The sequence below is a fragment of the Halichoerus grypus genome, chromosome X (genome assembly GCF_964656455.1).
Source record: "Halichoerus grypus chromosome X, mHalGry1.hap1.1, whole genome shotgun sequence".
NCBI lineage: Eukaryota > Metazoa > Chordata > Mammalia > Carnivora > Phocidae > Halichoerus > Halichoerus grypus.
In genome coordinates, this window is record NC_135727.1 from 113420402 (window position 1) to 113438396 (window position 17995).

Below are 17995 nucleotides of genomic sequence, written 5' to 3' on the forward strand. Positions count from 1 at the left end.
TTGCTTATTGAGGTAGGCCTGTATTGCTATAAACATCCCCTGTAGAAAAGCTTTTGCTATATCCCAAGGGTTTTGGACTGTTGTGTTTTCTTTTTCATTTGTCTCCATTTATTTTTTTTTATTTCCTCTTTGATTTCTTGGGTGACTCATTAATTGTTTAGTAGCATGTTATTTAACCTCCATGTATTTGTGTTCTTTCCAGATATTTTCTTGGTTGACTGTTAGTTTCGTAGTGCTGTGGTCAGAAAAGATGCATGGTATGATTTCATTCTTTTTGAATTTGTTGAGACTTCATTTGTATCCTAACATATTATCTGTTCTGGAGAATGTTCCATGTGCCCTTGAAAAGAATGTGTATTCTGCTGTGTTAGGATGGAATGTTCTGAATATATCTGTTAAATCCATCTGGTCCAGTGTGTTGTTCAAAGCCACTATTTGGTTTTTGATTATCTGTTTGCATGATCTAGCCATTGATGTAAGTGGGGTGTTAAAGTCCCCTACTATTATTGTATTACTGTTAGTTACTTCCTTTATGTTTGTTATTAGCTGCTTTATGTATTTGGGTGTTCCCATGTTGGGTGCATGAATATTTACAGTTGTTATATCATCTTGTTGGATTGTCCTCTTTATTATTATATAGTGTCCTTCTTTGTCTCTTCCTACAGTCCTTGCTCTAAAGTCTATTTTGTCCAATGTAAGTATTGCTACCCCAGCTTTCTTTTTACTTCCATTTGCGTGATAAGTGCTTTTCCATCCCTCACTTTTAATTTGTATGTGTCTTTAGGTCTAAAATGAGTCTCTTGAAGGCAGCATATAGATGGGTCTTGCTTTTCTATACATTCTGTTATCCTTTGTCTTTTGATTGGAGTGTTTAGTCCATTTACATTCATACTAATTATTGATAGGTAAGTACTCACTGCCATTTTGTTAGGTACTTTTTGGTTGTTTTTGAAGTTGTCTGTACCTTCTCTTGCTCTCTTCTCATAATTTGTTGGCTTTCTTTAGTGATGTATTTGGATTCCTTCCTCTTTATTTTTTGCTTATCTATTACCAGGTTTTGATTTGTGGTTACTATTAAATTTATACATAACATCTTAGGCACATGGCAGTCTTTATTAAGTTGATGGTCCCTTATATTTGAACCCATTCTTCTCTCCCCCACCACATTTTAGGTGTTATAATTTACATCCTTTCATTTTGTGAATCCCTTGACTGGTTTTTATAGATACACTTAATTCTGCTTTTGTGTTTCCTAGTTTTCTTACTCCTGCTTATGATCTTTCCTTTCCACTCAAAGAGTTACCTTTAACATTTTTTCTAGGGTTGGTTTAGTGGTGATGAATTCCTTTAACTTTTGTTTGTCCGGGAAACTATCTCTCACTCAATTCTAAATGAAAACCTTGCTTGATAGAGTATTTTTGGTTGCAGGTTTTTTTCCTTTCAGCACTTTAAATATATCATGCCATTCTCTTCTGGCCTCCAAAGTTTCTGCTGAAAAATCAGCTGATGGCCTTATAGCATTTCCCTTGTATGTAACGATTTTCCTTCTCTTGCTGGCTTTTAAAATTCTCACTTTATCACTACTTTTTGCCATTTTAATTATTATGTGTCTTGGTGTGGACCTCCTTGGGTTGATTTTGTTGGGATTTTTCAGTGCCTCCTGGATCTGGATTTTTGTTTCCTTCCCCAGATTCAGTAAGTTTTCAGCTATTTTTTCTTCATATGTATTTTCTGCACCCTTTTCTCTCTCTTCTCCTTGTGGGATCCCTATAATGTGAATGTTATGACAATTATAGGTCGCTGACCTCCCTCACTTGCTGAGTTCCCTTATTCTATTTTCATTTATTATTGTTTTTTTTTCCTCTCTCCTTTTCAGCTTGATTACTTTCCATTACTCCATAGTGCAGGTCACTGATCTGTTCCACTGCTGCTTCTAGTCTACCATTTATTCCATCTAGTGTATTTTTAATTTCAGTTATTGAGTTCTTCATCTCTGGTTGATTCTTCTTTATGTTTTCTGTCTCTTTGTTGAGGGCCTCACTGAGATCCTCTATTCTTTTCTCAAGTCCAGTGAGTATCTTTATGACCATTACTTTAAGTTCTTTGTCAGGTATATTACTTATCTCCATTTAATTTAGTTCTTTTGCTGTGATTGTCATGTTCTTTCATTTTGTATGTATTTTTCTCTCTCCTCACTTTGTCTAACTCTGTGTCTGTTTCTATGTGTTTGGAAAGTCAGCTACATCTCCTGCTCTTGACAATAGTTGCCTTCTTAAGAAGAGGTCCTGTAGTGCCCTATAGCACAATGTCCCCTATTCACCAGAACCTGGCACTTCAGGGATATCACCTATGTGTGTTGGATGTGCCCTGCTGTTGTGGCTGAGCTGCTTTTGCCTTTAGTCCTGTCATCTGCAATGGCTCTCTTTGCCTGTTGAGGGCAGGATTTGATCTCTGTGTTGGTAGTGGTCCAGTCTGGGGTCCCCGTGTGCTTGAGTTGAGTCAGACCTGGCACTTGGCAGAGATTCAGCAGCACAAAGCTGCAGGGTGCTTTCCCTGTGTTGCCCCCTAAGAAGCTTTCATTGGTCGGAGGGGCCTGCAGTCAGACCAGATGTTTGCCCCCAGCCTACTGCTGGGGCCTCAGTTGGACTGATGTGTATGGTTATCTTTCCCTCTCCTTGGGGCAGGAATCACTTTGGACTGGTATTGGTCCCTTTCCAGCTATCGATATAAGTTACAGATTTCACTAGCACCAAGAGGGAAGATTATATAGCCAAAGTAAAGCCACATATCCTCCAGATGGTAAATACCTAAATAAATGGGAAAAGTAAATGAAATAGGTGAGACTTTTGGAAAAGACACTGACAAAATAAATGAAAGATGGTGTCTTCCTGAAGAGTTAGAGGAAGAGCAAAACTGAAAATTATTTATTGCAGGAATTAAGAGATTATAAAAAATGTACTTGAAGGCCTTTAAATGATTTTCAGGCTCTGTTTCATAGAATTCCAGGATTTTTTTGGACATTCTTTAGTGTTTCAGCAAAGATAACTTGAACATGAAGATGAAAATACATGTATGACATCATTCAAAGAAAGTTATGGCATCAAATATAAGGCAAAGATTTAGATTATTGGTGAAGAACTCATTAACACCAGTGATATTGCTATTGTTACTGAAGAAAATCTGGATAAGATGAGCAGTCTGATACAAAAGTAGACATAGAACCAGTGTCTGGTAATAAAGTCTGGAGAAGAATACTCACAAAATGTACTTGAATCAGTTTAAATGCTGAGATTATGTGAAATTTTGCAGTTCCACTTAGAGTATATGATAGCTATGAATCACTCCAGTTTGCCTGTTTTTTTCTTTTTTTTTTTTGCAAGCTATGGTCTCTATAAGAAATGTTATCATTTTGTAAAACATTTGATATATACTCAATAACAAAAAATTGAGGTGTTCCAATGTTTTTTTAACCACGACCACATAAGGTGAAATATGTCTAGTTATATCTGTACTGCTAATGGAAAAACAATGACAAGAAAAACAGTAGAAAGAGTGGTTCTTATAAAAGTAGCTTGAAAATGTCAAATACTCAATGTATGTTGTGAATACAAATACTAAGATGTTGGCATCTTTCAAAATAGTATTGGTTAGTGTCATAAATATCATTTTATGTTAGTACACTCTCTCTGTAGTTTTCAAACTAGAAACAGGTTTATTCTGAGTATATGAGTAACACATGTTCACTGAAGTAAAAAATAAAGAAAATAGAGAAAAATAAGGAAGCCAAACTATTACTCAGATGATACTTTTGGTAATGTTTTGGTATCTGTAATTCCAGACATTTTCTAAGCATATATTCCCAAACACTGAAAAACATTATAATTGGCCTTCTCCACAATAGATGATTAGATTATAATTTCCAATGACTGCATGATGTTTCATTGAGGAGCTTATGCCATAATTTAATCCTATATTGATGATTTAGTTTTTTCCGTTTTCTGTATAATAGAAATAAATTGCCAAAAATATGCTTATGCACACAGTCTTTAACAGTTATTTTACTGTACTTTAGGAGAAATTACGAAGTGAAATTGCCAGCGGAGAGGGTCTTAACAGGATTTCATATTTTAATAATAATTATATCAGTATTTGAATATATACATAATCATTTTTAGAGAAGAAAAGGCAACTTTTTAACACTTGGAGAGTTTGATTCCTGATCTCTAATATCTTTGTATCAATGTAGATTAGATGGATAGATACACATAGGAAGGTAGAAATAAGGGACAGAGGATAGAGATATAGATACAGATACAGATATATGAATCAGAAAGCAGATGAGAATAAATCCAAAAATGAAATAAGCACAGACAACAACATGCTATGAGGGGCTTCAGAGGATTAGCAAACAAGCTCTGGATGTGTGTCAGCAAAGAATAGAGGGCAGAAATGAAAAGTAGGTATGAGAATTAGGGAGTTAATTGAAGAACAACTGATGCTTCTTTACTTACCCATCTGCCGCATTGCACACACACACACACACACACACACACACACACACAGATGCACAATGAAGGACAAATTGGGACCCATTTAAGTTACCTAAATCACATACATAATTTATTTAGGGGATAGTGGGTTGAACACATTCTTTGGGGCAAGGGTTACTGTTTGATATAATGAAAGGTAGTTGCTAGGAAAGGGAGTTAGAATCTGTTAAAAAAAAAATTCAAGTAAATTCGAAGATATAATTGGCTTTATTAAATAAGTTGGGCAGCATCCCATGTAGCAAGTTAGAGGGGAGCTCTGAGAAGTTGTAAAAAATGAAAGGTTTTTTTGTTTTTTTTTTTTTTTTAGGAGTGTGGGGCAAGAAACTTGTCCATAAAGGCAAGGATTCTTCCAGGTAAAATTGCTTTTCCTTACTAGGGAGAGCAGGGAGCCTTACCCTGCAGATTAGATCTTCCTTTGAGGGATGGAGAGGGACCTTTTGGCTGACTCATTGGTGCTGATTAGAAAATTGCTGACTGACTAGGTAAGACTACATTTTTGGGGGAGATTGAAACCGCAATTAGATTAGGTGTTAAGCCCTGGTTTGGGAACATAGTTTAAGTGACACCATTTTGGGCCTGTGGTTTCTTGGAACATAATTAAAATGTTGGAAGTCTTTTCTAATGAAATAGACCAAAATGTTTGAGACTTCCTTTGTACATGTTGTTGACCTTAAGTCAAGTCCTTTTCAATTCTAGCACATGGAAGTTCCCAAGACTGATGTTGGTGTCTCTTTCTAATATCTTAAAGTAAAGGCAGACAGTTGATAGGTCCTATCTAGATGCATACAGAGCTCCAAGTCAGAATTTCCACTATAGGTTCATAACATACACAGTAACATTAGATTATAAACTTTTCTATTATAAAATGTCTTTTTGTATTTTATGTTTTGCTTTTGATACCGTTACTGTAAAAATGAAGTTGCAAATTATTTTTAATTCTAATTTTTCTAGTTAATTATTCCAAAATCCTTTCTTAATGTATTTCTTTATATTTCTCCCTCATGGTGAACTAAAATTATTTGCATTTTCCTCTTCTGTCTTTGAGACAAGATTTTAACATTCTTCACTTTGCCTACTCATTTGCATCTTCTTGGTCTTTGTTTAAAACATGTTCACTGTTAGATTATTATATAATATATATACAATTAAAAAATACACTTACATTAAAGTTATTTTCAGGGGCACTTGGGTGGCTCAGTTTGTTAAGCATCTGACTGTTAATTTTGGCTCAGGTCATGATCTCAGGGTTGTGGGATGGAGCCCCGTATTGGGCTCTGTGCTCAATGCAGAGTCTGCTTGAGAATTTCTCTCACCTTCTCCCTCTGGCCTTACCCCTGCTCTGTCCTCTCTCTCTAAAATAAAAAAATAAATCTTTTTTTAAAAAAGACATTTTCATATAAGAGATATTTGACTTTTAAGTTCTAATCTATAACTCCATTTTAAAGAGGTATTTCTACATTAGTGGGATTTAATGTTCATTTTCTTTTTTTTCAAATGCTTTATTCCTTGTTCTCGAACTTTTATTTTTTTATTAATTATCATGAGTTGGAAAAATATCAGTATTTTCTTCAGAAATGGTACGAAATATTCTATGTTGTCTGCCCTCAAATATCTGCAAACATCTTTCTGATGCCCTTACTCATTGGTTAGCCCTTAGTTGGCTATAAAATTTGAAGTTACAATTTTTTTCCATAAAATTTCCTAGTAATTGCTTGTCTTCTAACTTTTGGATATGTATGATATGTATGAGGTTAGCCTCATAGCAGATATGTATGAGGCTAGCCTGATACTTCTCATTTTATGTGACCATTTTTAAACATATTTGTGAGGTATTTAAAAATACCTCATTATGTATAATACTCAAAATATAAATAAATAGTCTCAAATAACATTGGTAACAAGTATACAGTAGTTAGTTAAGCTGATGGCCCTCCTGGCTGACAAAAACTAGCATTTTCTGCTATTCATCACTTTTGGAGGGAGCAGGGTTCTTGGTAATTGCCTTCCAGGATAGCACATATTGGCTTCATCCACTAATAATCATTTTAAAATAGACTTCATCAAGTCTGTTTCTTTGTTTCTCTTATAGCATCTATGGTATGGTAGTGCTACTTTGGAATGGTTCATGAGGTGGTTGTAACTTCTTGCTGAAGAGCAAAATGTTTTCATTTGCATCAGACTCTATTTAAATTTCCTCTATATCTGATTAAATGTTCAGAAAGGAAATCACTCTACAATGTACTTTATCAGCCTAAAGGTTTTTAACGGACAGTTTTGTGAAGTCCGCGCAGTCCCTTTTATGTCAGAACATCTAAAAAGGTTAATTAAAAATTGCTACTTTAATTACTACTCCCAACTCCTTTCAAATGATGGGCTTGACTTTGTTGTAAAAGAAGAGAATGCATGTGAAAGTGCTTTGTAAACAGAGGTAGTGGGTGTGAGGTCATGGGACATAGATGGGCTTTGATACCAAAGAGTATTTGGATTGATAGCCAAGGACTGGAAAACAGCTACATGCAAGCTGATACCTTTGTTGTTTCTTTTTAAAATAGAGACAGTGGAAGTACCTACTTGATACAATTTTTATGATAATTAGATTAGAATGTATATGAAGCAACTCGCACAGTGTCTGGCATAAAGTAGATTTTTGATAAAAGTTCCATCTCATAAAGGGCAGATATCCTATTAGCTACTATTATGCTAGAAAGATGAATAAATTGATGGAGAAGAATAGCATTTCCTATTGAAACTGATACCATTCCAGGCATTTTTCCTATAAAAGCCACTGTTACTAGTGGAGGAAAGCAATTTGTCCTTCCCCGGGAAGACATTTATCAAAATACCTGCTCTTGAGTGAAATGGTAGAAAAGGCCAGTTGTGTCAGCCAAGAGGACTGTCAGCTAGGCACTTCCATCTAAGTAGTGATTATGTTCTGACTCCAGACCTTTGTTGATGCCCATTCTAAATCCTTAATGGCCAGACTGGGCTCTGTTAAGCTCTAAAGATTGATAGGAAATGGTCACATGATTCTTGAGTATGGGAGAGCAGCTGGGTAGGAGGGAGAGCCCCTTTAACCTGTGGGATGTGGGAGTGTAGGAATTGATTGCTTGACAAATAACGGTTTAGGTGGACTTGTAAATGCAAAGACAGATGGACAGATAAATCAAGGTCTTTCTCCTCATTCTTTTCTAGCTTGGATTGGGAAGAAGAAAACTTGTAACTGTTGAGTTACATGACCATATGAATGCATACTCTCAGCCCAAGCTGCAAATTGCTTATTGGTGGTCTCATGTTTAATACCAAGTAGAGTTTCTCAAGTGTTTGTGAAATTTAGATATGAAAAATAGAATTGTTGGCACTAAATGTGTTTTTTAAGATTTATTTATGAGGGGGGGGAGAGCAGGCGAGCGAGCAGGAGTGGGGAGAGGGGCAGAGGGAGATGAAAAAGCAGACTCCCCACTGAGCAGGGAGCCCAACATGGGGCTAGATCCCAGGACCCAAGGATCATGACCTGAGCTGAAGGCAGATGCTTTTTAACCAACTGAGCCACCCAGGTACCTTGGTGCTAAATGTTTTTAAAACCTCATTTTACTGGAGTTCTTGAGTATGCAGCATGATTGCTGAGATGTTGTGTCCAAGTACAAATTAAATTATGCAAAAACAAATTTCAAAACTAAATTGCATAAATCCTGTAAATACTATTTAGCAAAACATAGTAACTGTTTGAATATGAGTATATTGCCAAGTGATTTATATGTCTTTTGTAATTAAAGACTCTGAAATGTTTTACTGTTTCTTTGTACAAAAAAATAAAAAAACAACTTTGTTGTCCAGAAGACTGAATATTATGGAGTTGACTTGTTTCTATGAGTATATTAAGGAAAATTTGGGTATATTCCCTAATTTCTCAGGGCCAATGTTCAGCAACATTTGCAGCAACTAAAAATAGTCCACATTTCCTTAAATCTGAAAGACTACAAATGATTAAATGTGAGAAACAAAATAATCACAAAGGAGTCATCAGTTAACATGGCCACCAGAGTCTTTCATTATAGGAATAAGCCCAACTTTTGGCAGTGATTTAGGCTCTTAAGCTTGACATTTTCCTAATTTATCATCTTGTTTGTGATCACATTAATTTGATGGGGTTCTGACATCTTGTCCAGGTTTTTAGAGTGTTTATGATGATCCATTTTTTATAAGTTGAAAAATTCCACTAATTATTTTGCAGAATCTGTCTATTCATGCCTGTTTTGTCTTGGCATCAAGGAAGATGCTCAGCAGAGTTTGCTCAGCTGTTCAATTACTGATCCCATGTTTCTGAATCTCACTATTTAATCCAATTGTCAAAATTCAGCTCTGACTATAAATCACTGCTGTCAGGACTCCCTTTAAAAGCTCCTTGTGGATACTGTTACTCATTCTTCATGTCCTTGACTATGCCTCTTAGATCACTGGCTAAGCCTTGTCAGGAAAACAGCAGCTATTCTCGGTATTTCCAACAGGAATTGGTTTAACGTTAGGAATTAGAGGCTCACACAACCATTGAAGCCTTGGGGAACAAAAGTCAGGAGGGTGGATTTCAGGAAATCTACCATCTGCTGACGCTCATGTTCCTAGATGCAGCTGCCAGAGAAAAATAATTTCTCCTTGCCTTGTGCCATCCAAATCTCTTGCAGGTGCCTTTCATTGGCTTGATCTAGCTAAACTCTGCTTGGTAATGGAGACTGAGAAATGTAGTTTCCTGTCTTTATGCCCCTATCATAAAGGGGAGAGTTATAGATGGGTGGGAATGATTCCTAAAGCCGACAAACAATATCTGGTTTACAAGTGTATCAATAATATTTTTGCCTAATCATTTAAAATATATTTGAAAAGTAACTAAACCTCATGTTTATCAAATTGGACAGCATCAGAAATGCTGATGATTTTTATATCTCTTCTTTTGTTAATCTTTCAGTTCTATAAATTCATTAAGCAAATTTATATTACATATCTACTAAAACCAAAATCTCTCATTTAGTGGGTCTAATTTTGTACTTTGTTGGTTTTCTCAGTTCTCTCTCATAGCTTACCTGTCTTACACATTTAGTGATTTCCTTTTTATTGTGACCTCATGTTTCTTAGAACTTTAGTGTCTATAGTGCATGGTTCCAGTGAGGATTTACGTTTGCTTCTGCCAAGAACCCAGGGACACTCATCCCAGGATCATGTAATCTAATTTTTCATCTTAGATTTTTTGGGCCATCGAGATAGTGTGAATTTAGACTCCAAATCTACCTGAGTAGAGAAAGTAGTTAAGCATTTGAGGATTTTGTTTGTCCCTGCTGTTCTGTGCAAAGTGGCTAAATAGACATGCATCCCTACCAGTTTTTACTAGGTTACCCACGAACTGTACTTATATGTGGGTCTTTGATCTGAATCCCCACCTTTCTTGGATCCCAGGCTTTATTTCCTGTTACTATACATGTGGTCATTAAACTCAGGCTTTACTTTATTGTCTAAGGGAGCTTGCTATGTTGGACTTGTAGTCCATGTTTTGTGTAATTGATTTTTTCTTTTATGCTTTTATTTATTTTTTTGAATTTTTAGGTTTGTTAGAGAGAGAGCATGCATGGGCGCATGAGCTGGGCGGGGTGGGGCGGGGTGGGGTGGGGTGGGGTGGGGGCCTGGGAAGCAGAGGAAGAGGGACATGCAGACTTCCTGCCGAGCTGACCTGAGACCTGAGCCGAAAGCAGGTGCTTAACTGACTGAACCACCAAGGCATCCCTCTTCTATGCTTTTATTATTTAATTTTTTATTTAAATTCAATTTAATTAACATATAGTGTATTATTAGTTTCAGAGGTAGAATTTAGGATATTCATCAGTTGCATATAACACCCAGTGCTCATTCCATCAAGTGCCCTCCATCACCTAGTTACCCCATCCCCCCCACCTCCCCTTTTGTTTTCTATAGTTAAGAGTCTCTAATAGTTTGTCTCCATTTCTATCTTATTTTCTTTTTCCTTCCTTTCCCCTATGTTCATCAGGTTTGTTTCTTAAATTCCACATATGAATGAAATCATATATTTTTCTTCCTCTGACTGATTTATTTTGCTTAGCATAATACTCTCTAGTTCCATCCACATTGGTGCAAATGGCAAGATTTCATTCTTTTATGCTTTTAATATAGAATTCTACTGAGTTTTCTCCTCCCACTTTTTTTTACAGTATTTTCTTGTTACCTAGCTCTATTTTCATTTCATTAAGACTCAAGTTTCATGTATCTAAATAAATATCCCGTTGTCTGAGAGGCCTTTCTTGACTCCATATTTATAGAATAAATGCCCTCTCCTCATTTTCTCTTTATTTTACATGTTAATTCACTTTATCATACTTCAGTAAACCATCCTTATCTTGTTAATATTTTTGTTTCTTTGCTTATAGTCTGCATTTTTCAGCTTAGAATATTAAGTTCTATTAGTGCAGGAATACTTTCTGCCTTATTCCCCCTTGTACTCATAGTGCCCATCTGAATGGTGACTTCACATCCCCTATATGTGCTCTGATCCCCTAGAATCCCTTCTACCATTTCTGTGTGCCTATCACCAAGCTACCTTGTGCTTTACTTTTTTTTTTTTTTTTTTTGAGGGGGAGAGAGAGAGCGTGCATGCACATGTGTGGGGGTGGGGGTGGAGGGAGAGAGAGAATCTTAAGCAGGCTGCATGCCCAGCGCAGAGCCTGACTTAGGGCTCGATCTCACAACCCTGAGATCATGACCTGAGCCAAAATCAAGAATTGGATGCCCAACCAGCTGAGCCATCCAGGTGCTCCTCCTTGTGCTTTTCTTTTAATACATGCATTGTCTGAACCCTTTGGCTACTGGAACTGCTTTGCTTATGCACACAGAGAGCTGGAATAGCCTGGGAGTTTACATAGCCACCCTGGGTGGACTTCAGCCAAAGACTCCGAGAATACTGGAAGTGCCACTTAAACTTCAGGTTTAAGCTTGGAGCCTGCTTGAATTCTCCCTTTTCCATCTCTTGCTTCTCCTACTCCCTCACTAGGCTTCTCTTAAAAATTCACTTGCAGGGGTACTTGGGGGCTCAGTCCATTAAGCGTCTGCCTTCAGCTCAGGTCATGATCCTGGGGTCCTGGGATTGGAGCACCGCATTGGCTTCCTGCTCAGCGGGGAGCCTCCTTCCCCCTCTCCCTCTGCTGCTCCCCTTGCTTGTGCTCTCTCCCTCTCTCTCAAGTAAATAAATGAAATATTTTTTTAAAAATCACTTGCATAGGAATCCTCATTCCAGGGCCTGTCTCTTAGGTCTGCCAACCTAAAACTGCTCAATAAATATTTATTGGATGAATAGATAAATACCTCTCTGCCCTTAAAGCCTCGCAACCTTCCTGTCAGACTGTTGTGCTAGCTCATATTTTATCTCCTGTTTTAAAGGTTATTTCTTATTGGATTTTGTTAAAGTAAAAAATAATTCATTATATAGTATACTTAATTGCAAATATTTTTCTGCTTCTCAAGTGTTAGGCTCTAGTATAGAAAATTCTTATGTCTTAGACTGTGGGGTTTGTTAGCTTGGTTAGCTGTCACTGAATGATAAATATTTGGTCTCTGTCATTTAATAGGGTTGACCAACTATCATCCGTTGCTCTCTACATTCACCTGGTTGCCATTCAAAATCCCACCTTTGTGGTCTAAATCAGAAGGCATTTGTATGTTTAAAGCTTCTACTTGAATTCCTCAATGCTAACAGTTATTTCATGTTGTTACTAAAACTAGAAAGGATCTCTGCTCCCTGAGTAGTGTTGGATGAGGTATATGTAAGTAGGGAAGGGTACATTGATTTCTTGATAAGTTTCTGGAATCTGTGCTTTATCACTTACCTTATATGGCTCTCTTCTCTCCCTGAAGAGAAAACAGTTTTGATTCATTATCACAGTTTAGTGTTCAGGTTATTGTAAATGCTTTGTCCTATCCTTGGTTTCCCTCTATTCTAATCACCCATCCTCAGTGCTTGCAGAGTTATCTTATTTAAATAAAATCCTATCACTTCCTCCCTTTAAAGTCCTTGTTAGATCTAAATTAGTTTATAGGAAAAAAAAAAATCCGTATTTCTTGCCTTAGTTTGCAAAGCCCTTTTAAAATCATTTGCCAAGCCCCTTCTTTAGCCCTATTCTCCCTCCCTAACATTTATTCTAAGCTCCATTTGGGTTAAACTTAGACCTTTTTCTGGTTACGCTTTGCTCTTTTGACTCCATTGCTTTGTACATGCTGTTTCATCTGCCTAGAAAGTGATTCACTAGCTTTATTACTTAGAATAATCTTTATCATGGCCCAAGTTTTAGTTCAAATACCTCTTCAATAACATTATACCCAACCTGTATTTTCTTCCCACATCACATAATTAGTTCATTCCCTTCAACTAAGCTCCATAGCACGCTCTATCCATACCACTTAGGGATGCTGTGCTTTTCACTCAAATGCTTCTTTAGGACTGAATGACTTACTTCCCCTTGTTGTAGAGAATGCTGCCACCGATAACCATCAGCTGTCAGCTGTCTTTGGAAATTGCCCACACCTGCAAAGAGCTGCCATACCCAAACTCTTGCCCCTTTCTCAGGGGCAGAATGCATTTCATGATTTGTTTGCCCTGGGATTATGAAGATTCTTTTGTCCCAATTTAGGACCGCTCTGAAGGGCCATTTCATCTTCAGGGCTTCCCATGGGATCAGCTGAGGACATTGATGAGACTGTGTCAAATCTCATTTCCTTCCCTTCCTTTTTAGGTGTTGATCTAGAGCACCCTCCCTAATAAAATTCCCACATAATTAAGCTTCTAAGAGTCTTCATTCCATGGAAACGATCCTGAAATACCACTATTATGATTTACGTAATTTTTTTCCAGTTGCTTTTCTCCATTTAACTGTGAACTTATTTAGGATGGTACCATGGTGCCCATTTTTATTTCCTAGACATTTAGCATAGACCCTGACAAACAGTAGATGATGATAAATATTTCCTAAATAAATGGATGAAAGGATATTTTTTAAATTTTGACTAGTTGGATGAGAAAATAAATTTTGTCTCTTTTTCTCCTTATCATTTCTTTGAGTTTATATGCTATCATTAACTTTTTTATGCTGAATATTAATTTTATAGCAGTGTCTATAATATAGCAAAATGATTGTGCTTTCCCCTTAAATATAACTAACTAGATAAGATTGAATTCATTTATTCAAGATTAAAATAAATGGCCCACATAGGAATAGAATTTCAAAATCCATATGAAAAAAATAAACCAATTTTTTCCTTCAAGAATAAAATCTACAAGTGATTAAATGATTTTCTAAAGTTAGGCTTATTATTTCTTTCTGAAGTTAGGCTTATATTTATATAAAAGATATTTGTATAAACTAATGATACAGATGACTTGAATTATTTAGAAAGGCTTACTCTTTCTGTAAGTTACAAATTTCCATTAGAACTTCTTGAAGTCTACACTGACAATTTTTATTTTGCACTTGAAAGGGCCACTACATTTATGTACACTCAAAATATGTATGAGAGAATATAAATTTTTCTCTGTTGATAGAGATATATTTTAGAGAGGGAATGTTATAAAAAGGGTATCAAGTTAAGACTCAGATGGCATAAATTTGGTCATTTCTTTTAGCTCTTGTTTTCTTTTCTGAAAAATAAGCAAGCTCACACAGGCTTACTCACTCTGTGCCAGAGTTTCTCACCTCAGCACTATTGATATTTTGGACTGGATGATTTTTTTTTTTTTTTTTTTTTTTTGGTGGGGAAGGGGATTGTCCTCTGTATTGTCTGATGTTCAGTGGTATTTCTGGGTTGTCACCAAAAAAATGTCTTCAGACATTGGTAAGTATCTGCTCCGGGATAAATCAACCCCAGTTGAGAACCACTTCTCCTTAATCAAAGTGATCTTTCATCCTTAAGTCAACTGGAGCTATTCTTTCATAGTCATCAGTAAAATTTCACTTGCCATATTAACAACACTTTCTTGGGCCTTTTTTTTTAATCTTAATGCTTCTGATTGATCCCAGAGAATATTTTTAAAAAGTTTCTGCTGTGATAATTACCTATGGGGGATTATGATTCTAAAAAAATAAATTTGGGTTAGCTTATGAATTGGGAACTTTCTTATAGATTAATTCTATGTTTTCTCCCCCTGGGAGAAGTAGCAAGGATCATGTTATATTCAGGTTTTAAAATTTGAGTATTTGGTATGTAAAATGTGCTTTTGATCAGAGATAACTTTGTACACATCAGAACAATCTGTCAATAGACATGTTTTATCTTTTTCTTTGTAAGTAAGCCACATGTCTTCCTAACCAAGAGAACATAGGTGATAAAAAAATAATTAGAGGGGCGCCTGGGTGGCTCAGTCGTTAAGCGTCTGCCTTCGGCTCGGGTCATGATCCCGGGATCCTGGGATCGAGCCCCGCATCGGGCTCCCTGCTCTGCGGAAAGCCTGCTTCTCCCTCTCCACTCTCCCTGCTTGTGTTCTCTCTCTCTCTGTCTCTCTCTCTGTCAAATAAATAAATAAAATCTTAAAAAAAAAAAAATTAAAAAAAAAATAATTAGAAACTTCTCTTAGTTTCCTATTGCTGCTATAACAAAATACTACAAGTAAGGTAGCACATTCATAGGTTCCAGGAATTAGGACATGGACTTCTTTGGGGAACCATTATTCAGCTTACCACAATGCCCCATTCCCTTGGTTCAAAATAGGTCAATAATATAAAAATCTGTCCCTGCCCACATTTGTCCCACTTGGTGACCAGAAGAGGGAGAACAGGAGAGGAACCATCAGACCACTTCTGTGATTTTTTTTTTTGGTTATCCTTTCAGTCAAGCATAAATTATCTTTATATTCTGTTCACTCTTAGAGGATTTGGTAACTACCTTGGTAGCTGGTTTATGCTATGAAATTGGCTGTGTTTGTATGTATACATCTCCACACATGGATTATTTGTAAATATGTGTGTGAGAGAGTGTGTGTGTGTTTGTTCCTGTGTATTCCAGTCGCTTCTTTGATTCATTGGTCCTTAATATTCATCCAATGTCAAACTTACTCTAAACTGACCTGTTTATGTTGCACACAGCACTTTTCAGTGAGCCTAAAAACTATTTTTAACTCCTTGTTTTGTATAGTCAGTTAATCTCTAAGTACTCTCTTTTTAAAATTACAATTTATCAAACTCCTGTTCAAGTCTACAGTCTTCTCATCACTTTTGCCTGAACTATTACAATCATCTAAAAGACCCTTTACCTAAAATCTCATCTCTTTCCTGTTCTACATACTGTTTTACTGGATTAACATATTATATCATCCTAGTTGATCCATCACTACTATTAATCCCTTGTTCAAATTCCAAAACCTTGAATTTAAAACTCTCCAAAATTTAGTTACAACTTTCTTTTCCAATGACTGCCTTACATTATGTCAATACAAGTCCTTGCTTCAGTGGATGCATTGCATCCAGTCTTCACTAAATGAATTCTTTATGCTACTGAGGTAATTTAGAGTCAGATTGTTAAATCAGATTCTCTAGAACTATGGATTGTACCTTGTATCAAGCTTTCTAATAACTCTAAAGGCACAGGCAACTGCTACATACAGGTAAAGCATGGAGAAATCTGAGACTGCCAATGCAACTCCCAGGTTCTTGCTTTCCATATAAGTGTGTGCCCTGAACCAGATTTTACAAATAATTTGCCTAAGTAATACATGGGAGGTATCAGTTACACAAAGGGATTTCTTTCAGTCATAAACATCTTCATTATATGCTATGATAATTACATAGCTAACAGTGACATTTTATAGTATGCTATGCCTCATAAAGAAAAAAAAATCTAGGCTTATTTTCTATAAGCCACTTAGACCAGGTATATCCTGGTAAAAGCATTCCACAGAAAAGAACTCCCCATTATTTTTCCATTAGTAAATACCATCATAAAGTCTGAAAAGTATAGCATGTTACAAGGAGATTTTTACATGGTCTATATATTTTTTTCTCCCAATGAGGGCCCTAGACCAGCTACTCACCATCTCCTTCCCACCTACCACCTCTAAAACTTACTCCCTTTGTCTACAAAGCCCTTCTGTCAATTCTCCTACCTGTAAAACCCCAACTTCAGTCCCATGTGCTCTATGATGGCCCCAGTTTATTCCAGTTCCTGGTAATTTCTTGGAACTTTGAATTACTACTGTACTTGTTAGCTTCACCCTGTCATTTAGCATTTATATTGGAAACATTAAAAAATTAGTTAATTTAATCAGAAAACCCCATAAGAATATTTAAGATTTTATTTATTTATTTGACAGAGAGAGAGAGAGCGAGAGAGAAGGAACACAAGCAAGGGGAGTGAAAGAGGGAGAAGCAGGCTTCCCGCTGAGCAGGGAGCCCGATGTGGGGCTCAATCCCCGGACCCTGGGATCATGACCTGAGCTGAAGGCAGATGCTTAACGACTGAGCCACCCAGGTGCCCCGAATATTTTCATTCTTACCATGCAAAATTATTAAGACATTGGAAGTCCAAGCAACTTGTTTAAGATCACAAAAGTTGAGGAGCTGCTATTCAAACCTCATTCTGAGTTACACTTAGCATTAAATTTCTCTTAGGCCAAAAATACAAAATGGGTGGAATTTGTTTCTAAAGCCTACCCCTGTGCACTGCCATCAATCTTGCTAATCATTTTAAAGGTATTCATTGATAGGTCCCTGGAACATGGCTCCAGCCAGGGATTAACATTTAAAATTTGAATAATTAAAAATCATTTTGTTTTTGGCTCTTTTCCATGCTACACAGTTGGACAATAGAAATGCACAGGATATTACTCAGTCTCTGTCTTCCTTCTTCACACTTCTACCCCCTGCCCTCTCTCCTTCCACCAAATGGTGAACAAAAAGAGTCTTGCTAAAATACTTTGATTTTTTTAAAACCTTGCCTAAGATGTGTTTTTACTTTAATTAAATTATTAAACAATAACACCATGCTGACTATGATTGGAATATCCCATTCTTTCCCATTTTTTCTGTGTGCCGTCCAATTCTGCAAAGGATAAGAATGACAAACTGCATTTCCCAGAGTCCCTTGCAGCTAGGATTCTAAATACAAATTAGTTCATCTTCGACTAGAATAACTCATAAGAGACTTAGAATGCAGATTTCAGGCAGAGGCCAAATTCCAGATGCTGTTTCTGCTAGCCTGCAAAGGTTGTGAAGCCAGGATAGTGTCTAGAAAAAGTTGTGGCAGTTAAAAGGGTTTAGCGTTTCAGACTGAATTAACCAACTTTGTAGGTGTCCAGAGGCAGTTGTCCAGGGTGGGTTCCTAATCCTTGGATCACATCTATGGTAGCATGTTTTTAAAACCAAGAGTTTCAGTGATGGCTCCTGATACCTGCTCCTACAGGGCTCCCA